Here is a 17,520-nt window from a genome sequence, read left to right on the forward strand (position 1 = left end):
AACCAGATTCAATAAATGATTTTTATTATTGATATTGCAACTAAGTTACTAATATTTTGTGTATATTGCTCTCATGGTCCCTTTTGAAAGAATTGAGATTGTGATGAAAGTTGAAAGATATGAAGATTGAATTGTGGTTCAGACCATCATCTTGAGACAAAATGTAGCTAATAAATTACTGATAGAATTTCTATAACATTATTAACAGTAGATTCTGTACAATTTTATACATGTTTGTGCTGAATGTATCCTGCTATTCAGAATCTCTGATGGAGCAAGCTACTAGTCAAAAACCTTAGGAGGCAAGTTGAAAGATCTAGAGTTTCGTTAGGTTAAACAGACATCCTAATGAGAGGTAAGGCTGAGCTAAAAATTAAAGACTGGACTTCTACACCTCATTTGGGAGAATATCAAGGGATATGGATTTTTCTATTTCTTGACCAAAATATGGCTCAGATTTTCCCATGTCAAGGGAAGGTAGGAAAAGTTTTGAGGAGTGGTTTCTTCTTACTTTGTGTTTTATGCTGTTAGTTTACCAAGGCTAACTTCTATTTCTTAAACTCCTATCTCCACTAGGACTAGGTTTACAGATTCGAAGAATTAGTGACTAGAAGAGACTTGACCATCTAGTACAAACCTCTTGTTCAGAGATATGTGACTTGCTTCCTCCGGGCCTTATCTCTGAAGCCTCAACTTTGTATTGGCCCTAAAGTTTGGGTAATTCCATCCATATAAAAATATTGCTGTTTTTTTAAAAATAATATTTTTGGCCTGTTCGTGTTTAGTAGATTTTCCCATGAAAAAGTAGATTCCTTTCTTACTTTTCAGATACTTAACATTTGAAATTTAAAAATTATTCCTAAAGGATATTTTCCAAAATATATGGGTCAACATTAGAAAGACTATATTACCTCCATCTCTTCCCCATCCATTCCTTCCTCTACCCCAAAGCCACTGTATATAGGCACTGAAGCACTGCTTCTGCAATAAGTTAATTCTGCCATTTCTTAAGGCTGAAAAACTCAGCTCGATTGACTTTCATTGGTTTAAAGTTTTCCACTCCGGTGTAAAATAGTCTATATTTTAATTACTCCACTGTTTTCATTTTATCAGTTGATCACTGTATTTCTAAAACAGAAGTGGTTCTCAGAACAAAGTACCAAGTGATTTAAATATTGACTATTATACCTTAAGCTAGTCACATATTTGTCCCCTTATCCACCTACAGTGGATGAAACAGCAATTACAAGAGTTTATCTGAAAAGTTCTTCTCTGAAAAAGAGACTTAGGAAATACAAACTCTCTGTACTGAAGGAGCCAGCTCATCTAGGGAGATCTGAGGAAATGGTGAGCAAACCCAACAGTACTTCAGCACACCTCTCTCACAGTCCTTTTTAAAAATGCCCCATTTTGTTCGAACACTACTTTCCTGAGTCAAAAGAGTACTTCAGTAAAATCTGCTTTCCTGGGGTCAAAGCAATCTCTCACAGTCACAGTCTTAGAAAGAAGGATACTGCTCAACATTGACTGGACAAAAGATGTTTTTGGTTTATTTTTTTTTTCCTCCAGCAAAAATTGCTCAAATTGCTTGAGAAAGAGACATAATATGATGTTTATCCCTGTTTACAGATGTTTAACCAGTGCCCCTTCAGAGGGTCGTGTGCCTATAAACAGCATTGTGGTAATTATATCCACTGCTGCAGAGAACAGATGTGTAAATTGGTGGTTTCTTGGGGGAAAATAATACCAAGTCCACTTTCCAGAAATGTACACAGTGCAGCACAGCTGTAACATTCTGTGCCGAGGTCTCTTTAGTGTCTACAGCTGAATTTGCTTACATTTAATGAATGTGGAAGTCCAGGGGCACCTAGACAATGATTCAGACAGTTTGGTGTGTTTAAAAACTCCTAGTGATATTGGACAAATTTTCATATACAAAGAAAGTAATAACAAATCCTTGATTCTAAAGTTTTCCCCATAAGAAATATGTATTGAGTAGAGAATAGAATTAGGAGATCTCTGGTGCTTCATACACCTCTGAGGTCTGAGCATCTTAAAGCCTATGTTACCTTGAATATAATGGGAAGGATTAGATGAAATCATTTTTATTAATTAATTTATTGTATTGAAAATACTTGCTTTCTCTCAGGATGTATATTTATGCAAATATATGAAAATCAGTATTATCCCTGAAAATTAAAACAAAACCACTCTATCCAAGGTAAACTTATTGTCTTAAAATAGCTTATTGACAGGTCTGTTATCACAAGTGTGTTGATCACTATAAGCTTCACTACTTTCTGTATAAATTTTCTTTTTCTCTTAAACAATGTCAAATATTTGTGTGTGAATGTTCGAGATTGCTCCAGTGTGTGCCTAGAGGATGAGAGTTCTCCCGGACTGTGCCTAACTGTACTTTCACATGCACTGAAACTTTGCAGAAGACCAATATGTATCCTATAATTTAGTAAATGTGATAAAACATTAGAAGTTAATTTGTATTTACATTGTATATTGTAGAATGCAATGGCATTAGGTTTAACTTGGGAATTTTGCTTCTGGGGCAGAAAAACATAATCTTTTTTCAGGCTATGCTTTTCTGCTTTCCTGATTCCATACCAACTATCCAGCAGCACCAAACCAGGTCTCTATGATTAAAATGTGACAGAGAAATAATCTAGTCTACTAATCTGGATCTTTCGGGCCCAAAATGAAAGGATAATAAAGAGACCTGGCAATTGCCTTAGACCAAAGCATGCCTTTTGACACTAATGATCTAATTCAGCTATCTATTTTGTCCCACATTCAGCCTCATTCTCTGTGCAGGGAGACTCAAAAGAAAACACAGGAAGGGATGAGGGCTAGCCCTAGTTCTATCACTCACCTTCTAGGCTTTAGTTTCCAAAGACTGTGAAATGCATGGTTTGATGATCTCTTCGAGGGCTCATGTCTATATTCCTATGCATGCTGGAATTTAGAACAGGAATTCCTGGTCATATGTGTGGGATAGCTCCAATTGTCTCTAAAATCAGGAGTCAATGGGTTAGAAATAGAAAATCTGACTGTTGCTCGATATAGAAATTTTCAATAAAATCAAGAAAGTATTTTCAAACAAGAGTGTGGCTCAGGCCTCATTGTGTTCTAAGCCCACTAGAGTATTTATTAAAATGCATGTCAGATCATCCAAGACTCTACACAAGACTCCCTAGCTCAGCATCAAAGGAGGTGGGGCCATGAATAGGATATACACAAGCATCCTTGGTGGTAAATATATGTGCTGAAGTAGTGAAACCCGTAATCTAGATGAAAGAGCATTTTTCTGCTAATTAAAAAGTTCATTGGTAAAAAAAAAAAAAAAATTAATCTACCCTGGACCTCATTTTTCTAATAATGGAAAAATTATCTGTCCTTCCTCATTTCCCAGAAAGTAGAAGTGTTAGTGGAATAGCGTTTTGGAAAACAGTTTCTTAGAAAAACAAGCAATTTCATAGTTACAAATGGATTGTATTTCAAAAACAGATTGTTAAACTGGAAACTTAAAATTCTTTCCCCATAGAAATAATATAAAATAGTTTTCAGATTTCTAGACTTGTTTATAAAATTTAGGTTGATCCAAAACGTAGCTGAGATTCTGTACATTTGTAATGGAAATATAGTAGAAAACATTAATGTTACTGGGTTTTGGAGAGTAATAGAACCAGTTCTTTATATCTAATTTTGTTTGAAAAATATATACACATATGCATATGCATGTACACACATACATACACCCAACTTTCCTTGTTAGGTGTTATGCTAGCCCCATTCAACAGTAATGAGAATGAAAATTATAGCAAAACTTTTTTATTAGGTACTTTTGTATCACAAAAGGATTCTCATGAGGAATGAAAAAAGGGATTTTTAAAAAAAGTTCCAATGTTGATTGGGTAGAAGTTAGAATGAAGCGGAGGTTCGAGGTCAGAGCAGGAAGAAAAGAGAAAAAGAGTATTAAAAAGAAAATGAGTGATTTATGTGAGCAGGTGATGACCTGAAGAGAGCATGTAGGAGAGATGAGTTGCTCAGGTCTAAAGAGAAAAACTTATTGGATGTTTATATGTTCACTCCCAGGTAGAAGAAAGGAACTGATAAGAGATTTTTGTCAATTACCTGTATTTACCACCAGACAGCAAAATTAATCCAAGGCGTCTTGGGAACTGGTCACTTTATAGGGAAGAGAGAAGACTATATGTATCACTTGGTAATTCGTTCATTTATTCCACAAATATTGAGTCCTCACTATGTGTCACGAACTGTGCTAGGAGCTGATGTTGAAATGACCAATGGACAAAGTCCCTGCCCTCAATGAACTTACAACTGGGTGGAAGGCTAACCAGTCACAAGAGTGGCCATAGAATACTAGCAAACATTCTTCTTATGTAGTGAGGTACAGACTTGCTCCTTTGGTTATTTGCCTCAGTATCAGCCCAGACAAAACCAAAAAACAGGCCCAGCAGTTGATTTTCTCTACTGACCTGCCCATACCTCCTTGACTGTTCCTCCCATGCTGCTTTTCCACCCCAACTTTTGGTCTTTCAGGTTCCAGCCTCGGTCTTCTCTCAAGTAAAACGTACTAGTCTTTGGCTTCTTGCCTTCAAAATGTTTATCTTGGCTAGGTGACTAGTATTAATATGATTAACCAAAGAGGTACTACATCTTCACTTCTGATATCGTTTGCATTTTAGGTATTTTTTTTCTGCACCCCCACAACATCAGAGCCTAGTAATATTTAACCATTTTTGGGTAATGAACAGTTTGACATTCTTAGAAAAGCTATGGACAGTCAACAGAAAAATAAGCATATTAACGTGCTACACTGCGTAATATTTCAGATTCAGAGACAGCCTGAAGCCCACTCTTAGACAACCGCAGATTTAAAATATATAATTCAAAAACTGACCCAAATGGTGAGAGTTTGTGGAACGACACGATGGGAAACAGAGAAGGGAGTTTAAGCAAACTTTCACATTTTTCCTAAGCAGGTCTGGTTCTGTGCCTCTCCCTGCTGTTTCCCTCCAGTGCAGACAACGGTCTGCTTAGTCTCCCTTCCTCGACCCTGGTCTTTCTTCAGCCTTTGTCTCCCAGCCCCATCCCCCTGCATTAGGACTCCGGTTTCCGTCCCACAGTCCCTCTTCGAGTCTCATTCTCTGCCTCCTTTAGGCGTTCCCTACGGCCCCTCTTCGGGGTGACCTCATCCCTTTGTTTCTCCACTGCTGCCACCAGCCAGCCCCTCCCTGCGGCCCCGTCCCCTGGCCGGGGGCCCGGGTGCGGCCGTGGTGGGCGGGGCCTGGCCTCTGGGACCCGGGGGACCGCAGGGCGTGGCTCAGGTCTTTCGCTGGGGGTGGCCTCCGCCAGCCTCCCGCGGAGCCTTTCCTCCAACGCCCCAAACCTCGGGGAGGCCTCTGCTTCCCCGGAACATCGCGGAGTTTTATTTTAACGAACTTCCACAGACTCTTGTTTGGGAGATAATTGCTTCTTTCAGGGCTGGGACAACAAAAGCATCAGCCGGTGCGCCAGGCGCGGCTCGGTAGAGGAGCAGCGAGGGGCGAGCGGGCTCCCTCCGCCCTTATCTAATCTGTCGGCCTTCACCTCCAGCCTGCAGCAGCAGCAGCATGCTCTCAGGGACAGAGCTCTCTGTCAGGTCAAGGTTACACAGTGGGTGGGGAAAGAAGAGGAGTGAAAGCTGGGTCAATTGGAAGTCGCATTCTGGTCCCTCCAGTTTTTCCTTGCTTGGGGGCTGCAAAGAGCACATTAACATTCCTCGAGCTGTTGGCGCCCGTTTCTCTAGCACAGAAAGGGAAAAGAAAAAGCGGTTGGCAGGAAGGTTTCTTTATGTCTACAGGAAAAGACCTTTGGAAAATGAACAAGAATGCCTTGTCATTAGAATATAGCCGAGGAGAGAAAACCAACTAAATTGTGTCCAGAGACAATTAATCTTTATTATTATTAAAAAAAAAAAAAAAGTTTTCTAGTCTTTCTGTGAGGTTTTTGTTTCCCAGGATGAAATGTAGGCTCCAGAGACAATTGCAAATGAATTTCTTTTATAGGGGCTGAGGAGAGGAGGTAAATGAAGCAGGCGGGAAGAGGTGAGATGAGTTCTGTAGGTATGGCCAAATTTAGACCTGGTGTAAGATTTTCCCTTTACCTGTAAACACATGGCACTGGTACATATTGGTTTGTTCATTCAATAATATTGTTAAAAGATGATGTACAAAGAAAATTTAGGTGATACAAACAAACTTTATTTAACAATTCATGGAGCGGGCAGTCTCCCTTCCCAAGGGTCCAAGAAACTGCCAAATGGGCAGAAGTTAGGAAACTTATAGGGTAAAGAATAAGGAATAGTGACATAAGTAATGTCCAGACCTGTAGAGATTCTTTATGAGTTTATTTGAGCCAAACCGATAACAATTGCTGAGAAGCAAAATCTCAATGAGTTAAGAAAATGCTTTGGAAAATGGCAGTTTTGCAGTTTATTTTATACATTAGAATAAAAGGAGGAGGCGTAAAGGAGTTATGTGAAACCCACTGATGGTAGATTAAAGGGACAGGAGAAAGCAAAGTGGGGAAATCTCTGGGATTGGATAAAAAGCAAAATGGAGAGACACATCTTTTACATTGGTGGGTACAGGATAGTAAACATTTACAGTACATAGAGATGATATGAGAGCAACAAGATAACAATGAGGGGTTCTGCGGTCTCACCATCTGGCAGTTGTGACTTCAAGGGATCTGGAAAAGATTACTCTTATATTTCAAAGTTATGTCATCCTAGATGCAAAAAGACAATAGATAAGCTCACTTAAGGTAAAGACTGACTTTCATCCAGGAAGGTACAGGCCTAGGATTTGACTATCTGCCATAACCAGCTTTTAGTTAAGAATTTTTATGTTCAGATCATCCTATGTGATTACTTTTGGTCCCTAAGTTTATAAGGCCCTAAATGCAGGCCTCCTCTGACCTTGTCAGATTTCTATGTGGCCTCTTTTTTGTCCACAGGAATGAGGAAGTAAGTATAGAGCCCAGAGTTGGCTTGGTGTTTGGGACTGGCTAAGTGGATATACTGCATTTCTAGTCAAGTGGAGCATTTACAGGGACATGAGAATTATTTAAGTTTTGGTTTGCTGTGATGATACTCCTGGAGAAGAATGGCTCCATGTTGGGCCTAGAAATTAATTTCAACAGTATGTATTGAACACTTATACTGTGATGGACTTTGTTTCTAGCTATAAAATGACCTCGGGTCCACTCGAGAGGATAGCTGAAAGGAAGAGTAGGAGAGACCCTGGGTGACAAGTCGTTGAACTACTTAGGGCCCGGATGGGTCCCCAGCCTTGGACTGGGATGACTGTGGAGAGACCTGGGAGAAGCTGCAGAGGAAGGCTGTCCACACTTGCAAGGGCTAAGGGTAGGAAGCTGATGGGAGTTGGAGCTTCTCTTCCCTGTGTTCTGACCTCTTTTTCTTGCTAAAATAGGCTGAAACCAACTGTGGCAGAGAGTGAGTGATTTGCATATCTTATTTTTAGTAGTCTTGGTTTTTTTCTCCAACTAGGACAGTAGATTTCATTCAGATTTTCCACACAGACTGACAATTTGGTTTTAAAAATTGTCAAGTAAGGTGTTCCTTTAGAATGCTTCTTTCTTGTAGAGGTTTTGGGGAAAGTGGGGGAAGGCACAGCTTTTTGCTGACTGATGAATGATATGTTACTGCATTCTGAGAGGACTGGAGCTAGGTGCCTAAAGGAAGGTGGTGTCTGCTTTCTTATGAGGTGGGTCATTTACTAGTTCACAGAAGCATATGAGTGAAGCCATCCCGGACTGTGCAGAGTCAAGAATCTCGGCACATGGAAGGCTGGCCAATAGACAAATTCTGTGCTCGCTCAGTTTGGCGATCTTCTCTGGGGACTGGCACATTTGAGAAAGATCTTAACCTCATGATATATTCAATGTATATAACTAATTTTAGAGGATAGTGACAGAGGCAAAAGTGTATGGGGGTACCCTGTCCATGCCAGAGTAGGATTTGAGATCATAGTATACTTCTCCGATGCTTTCTTTTTTTAGGGAAATAGGAAAACAGAACATATATGACCAAAATTTGCACACAATTAGGACTTTCATACTTTGAATGTTTGAGTCTTTAATTTCCTAGTGAATTCCTTAAATGCGCAGACGCAGCAACCTAGACCCAGAGAAGTGATGAGGCTGAAGTGATGAAGATTCACAGTCCTGGTCTCCTAATATCTAATCCAGGGCTTTTGCTCCTTTCCCCGCTGCTGCTTATTTTCTGAGTTTCAGAAGAGAGGCACCTCTGAAATTGTACTTTTCTTTAAAGATATTCAAGATGAACTGTGGATTTCCTAAGATAGGTGCGTTTAGTCTGAGTTACAGGCCAGTACATTTCACGCTGTGATTTGTTAAAATTCAGATCCTGATGAGTAGGTCTGGGGTGGAGAGTGCATCGCCACCCAGCTGTTAGCGGTACCGATGTCGCTGTTCCACGTGCCAAGCAGCAGAACTGTGATCCGCATCTTTCCTCCTTTCCTCCTTTCTCACTAAGGAACAGCCCCAGGAATTAGAGTCCCTCCCCTCCCCTAACCCTTCCCCCTGTTACCAGGTCTCTGTGCTCCCTCAGCTAATCCAGATGCCTTTCACTGCTTTATCCTCACCCAGACCCAAGACTGCCAGAAATTGTCCCTAGAGACAGGTATCTTGAGATGGAGGGTGTGATCTTTTGTCTAGTGAGATAGCACCTTCTAACTTGATTCCACAAAACCTTTCACACATAAATAACTTGCTCAACTCTGATGGTAAAAAAAAAAATAAGTATTTTTTTCCTCTCTTACACAAGTGCCCTCCCAGCTGCAGCTTATTTCTCTCCTTCTGGGAGTGCAGCTGGCATTCCGCTAGATCGTAGGCATGGCCTTTCAGCTCAGCAAGTTTGCGTTTCCCACCACTCCTGTCCTGCGCTTCTCAAGCTGCACGTGATACCTAGATTCAGGTTTGAGTGCCTTTGTGCACCACCTGAGTTCAGCAGTTAGCAAAGTGATAACAGGGCGGAGGCCCTTCTACAGCAGGACAGCTTCAGTGGTGACCATTTCTTAGTTCTCTGAAGCTGGCCTGCCTCAGAGGTGCCTTTCTTATTATAACCTGTACTCAGGAAAGAAACAGAATTTAATCCAAACTATAGTACTTATTCACCAGGCATTTATTGAGGCCTTACTCTGTGAAACAGTGATAGAGGCTGTATAGTAAGAAGAGTAGAGAGGGTGAGCACTAGTCAGACTGCCTAAATTGTCAAATTCTAGCTCTACACTTATTAAACATGGAAATCCTCAAGTATTAGTTTTCTCATCAGTAAAAATAATAACACCTACCTCATCCATTATAATTATACTTATAATAATAACTACCTCGTACTTTTGTTATGAGATTTTCCATTGTTTAGGAGGAATTAACTTTCCTTTACCCTCAAGGTTTTTCTGGCTGGTCTAATAATCAAATAGACATGAGAAAGATTAGCAAGTGAAAATGACAAAATTTAATACACACATCTGTCAGGGAAAACCCACATATACAAGAGAGTCAGAGACCTCACATGTATGAGCTGTTCAGAGATAGGGAACATGGGTATATAAGACATTCTGAGCTAAGGATGAGGTAAGGTGCCTTGGGGGCCTCAAAGGGTCATTGCAGGATGATAGAAGAGCAGATGTTTAGTAAATTTAGTAAATAAAAATTTGCCCTGCCATATAGATGGGTCAAAAAGGTTATAACTGATAATCTCTTATTATGGGCAAGACCCCTAATTCAAGTTCTTATAGTTAGTTAAAAGGAGGAACATAAGTTTCTCTAAATAGCCTTTAGCTCAAAACAATCTGCATACCACAGAAGCACCTCTTGGGGTGCTCGTTCCAAACCATGCAAAACACTTAGCTCAGTCCCTGGCACAAAGCGATTAATAAATGGTGTTCTCTGTGTCTTGAACTCAATTCCAATGTGGGGGGAGGGGTTTTCCCACACTAACAACAATTCTCCAGAGACCACATGGATGTCCTACCATTCAACACAAAGCTGACACTATCTACACGAAGATAGCATCAGATTCCATAGGTAAAGGGCTCAGTCCCACAAGACTACCCTCCACTCAAGATGCCAGTTGCAAGCCCGGGTTGTTAACCTTTGTTTCTGATGACCAACAACAAGTTGGAGGTTCCCATGACCCCTCCAACTCAGGATGCCAGTTGCAAGTCCAGGTTGTTACCTATACTTCTGACCAATTGGCTGTAAATCAGAGGTTCCCACAACCCCCAGCTTGGATTCCATTGATTTGCGAGAGCAGCTCGCAGTACTCAAAGAAAGCTGTTTACACACTAGATTAATGGCTTATTATATATATAAAAAAAAATTAACTCAGGAACAGCCAGATGGAAGAACTGCATAGGACAAGTTGCGGGGAAAGGGCAAGGAGCTTCCATGCTCTCTCTGAGCCTGCCACTCTGCCCGCACCCTCCTGTGTTCACCAACCCGGAAGCTCTCTGTGCCCTGTCCTTTTGGGGTTTTATGGAGGCTTCATTACAAGGATTGATTGAAGAAATCATTGGCCATTAGTATTTGACTTAACCTCCAGCCCTTCTCCCTTCTCAAGAGGTCAGAAGTGGAACTGAAAGTTTCAACTCTCTAAGTTCAGGGTTAGTTCTCCAGACCAGGAGTCCTTCTCCTTAGGTGAATTCCAAAGGTTATCTCATTAACATAACAAAAGGTACTTTTATTGCTCTCACCACAGGAAATTCCTAGGGTTTTAGGATCTCTGTGCCAAAAATGAGGACAAAGACCAAATATGTATTTTTTAATAAATTTCACAGAATCACAGATTCTGTTATTAATAAGACAATATTCCTGTCCTCAAAGAGTTCACAGAGTAATGGAGAGTTTGGGGAATAAGTACACTAATAACTACAATGTAAAAACAAACAAACAAATGAAAGATAAGGGTGCAGTGGGGATTAAAGATAAAGGTGTTCCTTGCTCCAGAGATTTGGTGACTACAGCCCGTATTGAGAATGGTTTTTACATTATAAAGTGGTTGACAGAAAATCAAGGGTAATGATATTTTGTGATACCTTAAAATTATATGAAACTCAAATTTAGAGTTCATAAGTAAGGTTTTATGGAACACAACCACGCTCATTCATTTACATAGCATCTGTAGCTTATTTCACACTATAACGACAGTGGAGCAGTTGTAACAGAGATCATATTTATGGCTTCGCGCTATGACACAGCTGTAAAGATCCCCATTTTTTTTCAGTTGCACAGTGCTGGCACAGACTTGGCACTCATGATGACTCTTTGGGTGGTTGTGGCACATCTCTATGTATCAAGAAGAAGGAATGAAATTGTCATTGACCTCAAGACCTCAGAAAAAAATTCATATTTTTTCTTAATTTTTACCCAATTCAGCTTAATTAGTCTGATTCAAAGATAAGGTTATTTTAAATCCCTGGGCAGCAGTTCCATATGGACTAATTCAAAAGTTGTAGAATTTACCTGCCTAGTTTTAAACACAGACAAGAGGTCATTTTCTCTCTTTGATGGCTCCAAGGGGTGCAGTGTTTCTCCCTGCAGAATCACAAAGTGGGAGGTGTGCTGGTTCTTTGCGCCATGATGAACATGGTCACTAAATTTCTCCAACAAGCTATATGGCATAAATAATATGACATTTCTGGAGAATATAATCAGAGCAAGAAGTATGATTGATGTCTACGGTTCTGGGTGAATTTCTTTATCTGCCTTACTACAATTGTCAGGAAAATAATAGGAATAGCTTGTTCAAGGAAAAGAAAATGTCTAATTCAGGAACTCTGGTTGGATTTAAATTCTCAGACTGGGGAATAAATCATAGGACCTGCTCTTTACCACCTGCTCAATCTTTTTTCTGATAAGGATGCCTAAAAGGGTGATTCAACTTTATTCATCTGCTTTTCTCATTTAATTAAATAGCCATAATTCCTGACCTGAGATCCTGTCCCTCCCACACCCCGCAGTGTTGCTTTCTGTGTTCTCCAATATTTTCTCTCTCCTGCTTTCAGAATTGATGAGAAATCTGATGTCTGGGCTATTCTCCACATCTCAAGTGTGAATCTTCTCTGTCAAAATTTTCACAAGGAAAATGAGTCACGGCATCACCTGGGTGATGAGATCATGATACCACAGCCCCTGCTTTGAAATGTTATTTGTACTTTTCTATTGTAAAGAGATTTTGAAGGGGGAAGGTGAAATTGTGGTGACAGGTCTGAAGCACAGTCTTGGAGACTTTCAGAGCTAGCCCAGCATTGGCAGTCACTGGCTGTGACAGAGTCCTGCTCTATGTTCTCCTATGTCTCACTCCACTTTTCACCTTGTCCAAGAGCCTTGAGGGAAAAAACCTGCAGAGAGTAGATGAGCCCTATCATCCTAGGGTGATTTTTACCTCACGTGCTATTTGTAAAACAAGTATTTTGAGTTCAAATTTGGCTCTGCTACTTACTAGCTGTGTGATTTTGAGTAAGTTACTTAATGTGCCTCTGCCACAGTTCCTTCATCTGTGACTTAATAGTACCCACCGTTTAGCCTTGTTAGAATTAAATTAGTTAATATATATAATATATTCAATAAATATATATTTGTGTGTATGTACATACATAAAACATAATAATGTGCTTAGATGAATACTTGACATATAGTACTATATAATTTTCCAGTTTATTATTAGTATTATTTTCTCCAGGGATCTGAGTGTATTTTATAGTCTTTACCTTTAAAGGATTTTTTTTTTATTTGGAAGGGGCATTTATTATTTTTATGAAATGTACATAGTCCCGAAAAAATTCCTCCATGAGCTATCAAAGAGAGAAAAACTATAAAATATTTATCAAATAATGCACCTAATCCCTACTCTCCAGAAAGTAGCGGTTTTCACTTTATTTATATTGTCTCCTTCCAAGCAATTATTTATTAAGTTCTTAAGTATGAGGCACTTTACCAATACTATTTTTCATAGTCAAGAAAATTTTGCACAGTAGATATTAGTATCCTAATAAAGGGTGAAGAAACTTAATTCTAAAGAAATTAAGTAGTTTACTACATGTCACACATTTAAGCAGTGGTTGAGCCAGGATTTGAACTCAAATTGTTTGATCCCAAAGCGATGTCAGGGAACATATGTAATCAATGAGGGTCAATGAATGATGATCAAGGGATGAATGGATGCCAAAAGCACAGGGAAAAGTGAGAAAGGAAGAATGACAAGGATAATAACATCATGAGCAAATTTAGACTCAGTTATGATTTACAGTGTTTTCTAGGGGCTCGTGTACTTGCCCTTAAACTGTCTAGCAGCTCGGAGATAGAAACCCAGTTAAAATGTAAGTCTATTTGTTCTCAAACCGTGTGCCCTTTACTCGGCACCCACCCTCCCCAACGAAAAAATTCAATTGTTTTTTCTGTATGTGGAAGACGACAACAACATATCTTCTAGAATCAGATTTCTCAAGTACCGTTGTAAATAGGCCATCACTTACCTCTGATTGATATAGAATATTAAGACGTGCGAATTAGTGTCGATAGATAGCAGTGTTCCTGCAAGATCACGTATTATATAAATACGCATATGGTAAATTCAGTATGTTTGCTGTGTGAGTGCAGTTTCAAGAATTACCTAGCTCCCCCTCCTGCCCCTAGTCCCTCTTACACAGAGATTCTGGGGCCACCTCTGTCATAAGATTTGAAAAGTAGACCAATGCTGTCATTAAAAATACTTCAAATAGTCTTAGTACTGATATTAGGATTACTTCTTATTCAATGGCACTTTCTGAGTGTTTAGTATTGAATTCTTAGATTGAATTCTCTGGTTTCTTAAAATATAGGAGATTGGAGCCCTAGGTTTAAGACCCATTCTACAATTTGTGGGGCTTTGCCAATCTGTTTCTTCATTTTGTAAAAAGGATAGCACACTCGCTTGGCCTATTTCATTGTAGTCCTTGAGGAACAATTTTATGAAGTTAAAAGTACTTTATAACCAGTAATATAAAAATTCAAGCTACTGGGTTTTTTGTTTTGTTTTGTTTTGTTTATTTTTTGCAAATGGAATTCCAAGTTCTTTTTTATTTGAATAGGCTTTGTGATGACAGGCACTCTGGTGACACATATTCTGTACCCTAACTAGGTATTAGGCACAATACTTGGTGAATTGAATGGAGTAAAAATCCCAAATCATGATACCCCCCTCTTCTCAGGACCAGATGCTCCTAAACTAATCCCCCACAACATTTCTGGCAGCTGCATCAACAGCTTTTATGAGACGTGAGTAAATAGAGTAAGTCTCAGACCTTGCATAGGCAGTCGTTTTACTGGCTGTGTAAAGGATACCGCTAGATCAGTGATGTAGGCATATGAAATAGAAGCGAAACGAGATTTTTTTTGTGGGGTAGAGGTTTGTCAGGTGGAAGGCATATATTTTTAGAATGAATAGACTTCTAATTTAAGTGGATTTCCATCAACAAGATGCTGGACCATGTGCAGATCTAGAGATGGATTAAAGAATTAGTGTGTGTTAGGTGGTAAGGAATAGGATTGCGATTTATCATTGACAGTGTAAACAGATCTGCCCCCCCTTCCCAAGGATAGGAAAGAACTGCATTAAGTATTGTGGCACATTTTAGACAGTGTTCTGCTTATCTCTTTGAGGATAGATAGCACAGTAGTACTGTAAAGTTAAGGACCTCTACTCTTCTTCCCCTGGGTGGGGATACCGGCAGTCATGGAGATGAATAAGGTTTCACAGCCAAACCTCCCTGGGTGTTTATCTTATTAACATGTCTTGACTTAGCTTAATGATAATATAAAAATTACTCCGAGTTGATACTGATGATGTCAGTGATCATAATGAGAGAATTAGTAGCAGCTACCCCGTTTTGAGCATGTACAATATGTCAGGGACTGTGCTAGGAACTTTATATACGTTAGCTCATTTAATCCTTAGAACAACCCAAAGATATAGTTCTGATAAGAAAACTGAAGCTGGCTTGCCCAAGATCAAGAGCTGGTAATTAAGTGGCAAAGCTGAGATTCAAACCTACACACCTCTAATTCTACAGCCAATGCTCTTATACACCAGAGAATATTAGCTTCCCATATTCTATTTTAAAAAGCACTGGATAACGAATGGGATTGAGGGTGGGCTCTGTCATTTAGAAGCTGGACAAACTGGGCCCCTGTATGTTTCCTCAATTGTCCCGATTATAAACAGGCACAGTGATGTGTTCCTCTAACGATTATGATGAGGTTTGAATTGACATAACTGTATATGCTGCCCAGTTATAAATGTAAAAGATAGAGGAATATGACTGCTAAAGAGTGGCTTGATGAAGACCCCAAGCATTAGATTCCCAGAGAAAAGCAAGGACAGCCAGCCAGTTAGCTGGGTGCTGCCCATATACATGCTCTCTGATCACTAACATAGTGTGACATGTAAGTCACTTAATTATAAATAAATATTTTTGAGGCATCGATTATGTGCCAAAACTATTTTAGCTACCAAGACTTTGAGGGTTATACAAAATTGACAAGGTCTCGCTCTCAGAAAGTTTATATTCCAAAGGAAGACTCAGTTAATAATGAAATAAAAATATATGTCAGGTGATTCTAAGCATGGAGGAGGAAAAGCAAGGTAAGTAGACCAAGAATGATGATATTTGGGGAAGGGCAGTATTTAGAGTGGATGAGGAAGGTCTTTCTCATTCATTTATTCATTGAATAAAATTTATCAGCTACTACTGACTCAGAATGTAATTTATGATAGAGGTTAAATTTAAAAAATAAATTGATAATCACTATTCGGTATAGTAGGAAGAATATAGTAATTTAAATAAATACTTATCATGTCTTATATTCCTGAGCATCCAACAAGAAATGCTTTGGAGTGTTTTACCCGGAAGGAAGAGTTTTCTGCCTGGTTCCCTGGATTTCTCTTCCAGCTGGTTGGCTCTGAGCCAACCTTCTCCAGCAGCTCAGGCTGTGATTTGCTTTTAGGGACTCTCAACTGAGAGAAATTTACTTGTGATAGTGATACAAGGGGTTATTTGCTGGTATGCTGCTTTTCTGTCTTCTCCCAGAAGTATTGGTGCCTCGCTGTTCTCCTTTTCTCCAGTTGTTAGCAGAAGAAGCCTCAAGGTTCCTCTCATGTCTTCATGTGTGATTTCAGCCTTTTCAGCATCCTGATAGGGAATCCCTCCCATTTTCTTCCCAGCTCAGTGGCCACTATAGGCACAGACACCTATCCAAGAGTAGAGTTTAGTGTCTCTCTCACGTTGCCCGCCTTTCTCTCCTTTGATCATGCCACTTCTAGAGGCAATGAACGTTGGTAAAGGTAGTGAAAACTGGGAGAGATAGTGAACAGGCAATGCTCATCAGAGGATCTGCTCCACTGCTCAAGTGTGGAGCCTCTTTCTCCCAGAGCTGACTCTCATCATTGTTGACTTGGACATCAGTGACTTTGACCTTGATTCAGTCAGGTGACTTATACCTATCTTTGCCATACCTACCCAAAGGCCTGAAAGAGTTTAGTTACATTATTCTGTCTATAATGTGCCCTGATAGATATACCAGCATAAAAATATGTGCCTCATCTCAACCCCAGGCTTCTCAGAGCCCCAGTTTGTGGAAGGGCAGCTTCCTTCCTTAAATAGCTAAAAACTAGTCATCCCAGACTATACAACTTTAGGCCCTGGGGCTCATTATACAGATTAAGTAAAAATAGAGGGAAGGAGAGAGCCTCTAATTATCCCCCATGAATATTTTTACCTGTTTTACTAATAGAGAAGCAGAAATATATATTTACAAAATAATTTGATTGATATGACTACAGCCAATCCATAGATATGATGAACAAAGTTTTTTTATCTTAGATTTATTGACATTTCAAGGTGCTTTTATAATTACTATTATCATAATGTCATTTCTATACTTTTGTGTCTTTTATCCTTGTCTGAACCCTGTTCATTCATTTCCATAATTGATTTTTGTGTTCAGCCTCACTGTATGAAGTCAGTTATTCAGTTAGGTGTTGAGGAAACACGTATTTGTCTTAATCAGATGCTCTTGAAGTCCATCACTGGGAAGTAAAGGATTTTAACAAAGCTGACAAAATGGAATCTCAGACTTCTTTGCCTAGCATCATTTTTCTGAAATGACATGAATTGAGATGTTTAAATTTGGATTTATTCAACAAATATTAATGAACATCTACTGTTTTCAGGACGCCATTCTAGAAACTGGATATTCAACTGTGACAAAAAAAGAAAAGGTCTTTCATATGCTGACTTTTGTCTGTTAGAAGGTGCCAATTATAATATGCCCTTTGCCTTTTCTCTATTTGTTCTGTGGGACAAATATACAAAATCAAATAAAAGATAACTTTTTTTTTTTTTTAGGTTTTCCATGATT

At 39.3% G+C, this 17,520-nt stretch overlaps 1 protein-coding gene across 1 annotated transcript in view; it reads left to right on the forward strand.

Moving 5' to 3' along the window:
• Window positions 1-17,520, forward strand: part of GAP43 (growth associated protein 43) — a 96,124-nt gene that overhangs the window by 27,266 nt on the left and 51,338 nt on the right. The window lies entirely within an intron of this gene.

This window comes from Pteropus medius, unplaced genomic scaffold, assembly GCF_902729225.1.
Source record: "Pteropus medius unplaced genomic scaffold, Ma_sr-lr_union100, whole genome shotgun sequence".
Lineage (NCBI taxonomy): Eukaryota > Metazoa > Chordata > Mammalia > Chiroptera > Pteropodidae > Pteropus > Pteropus medius.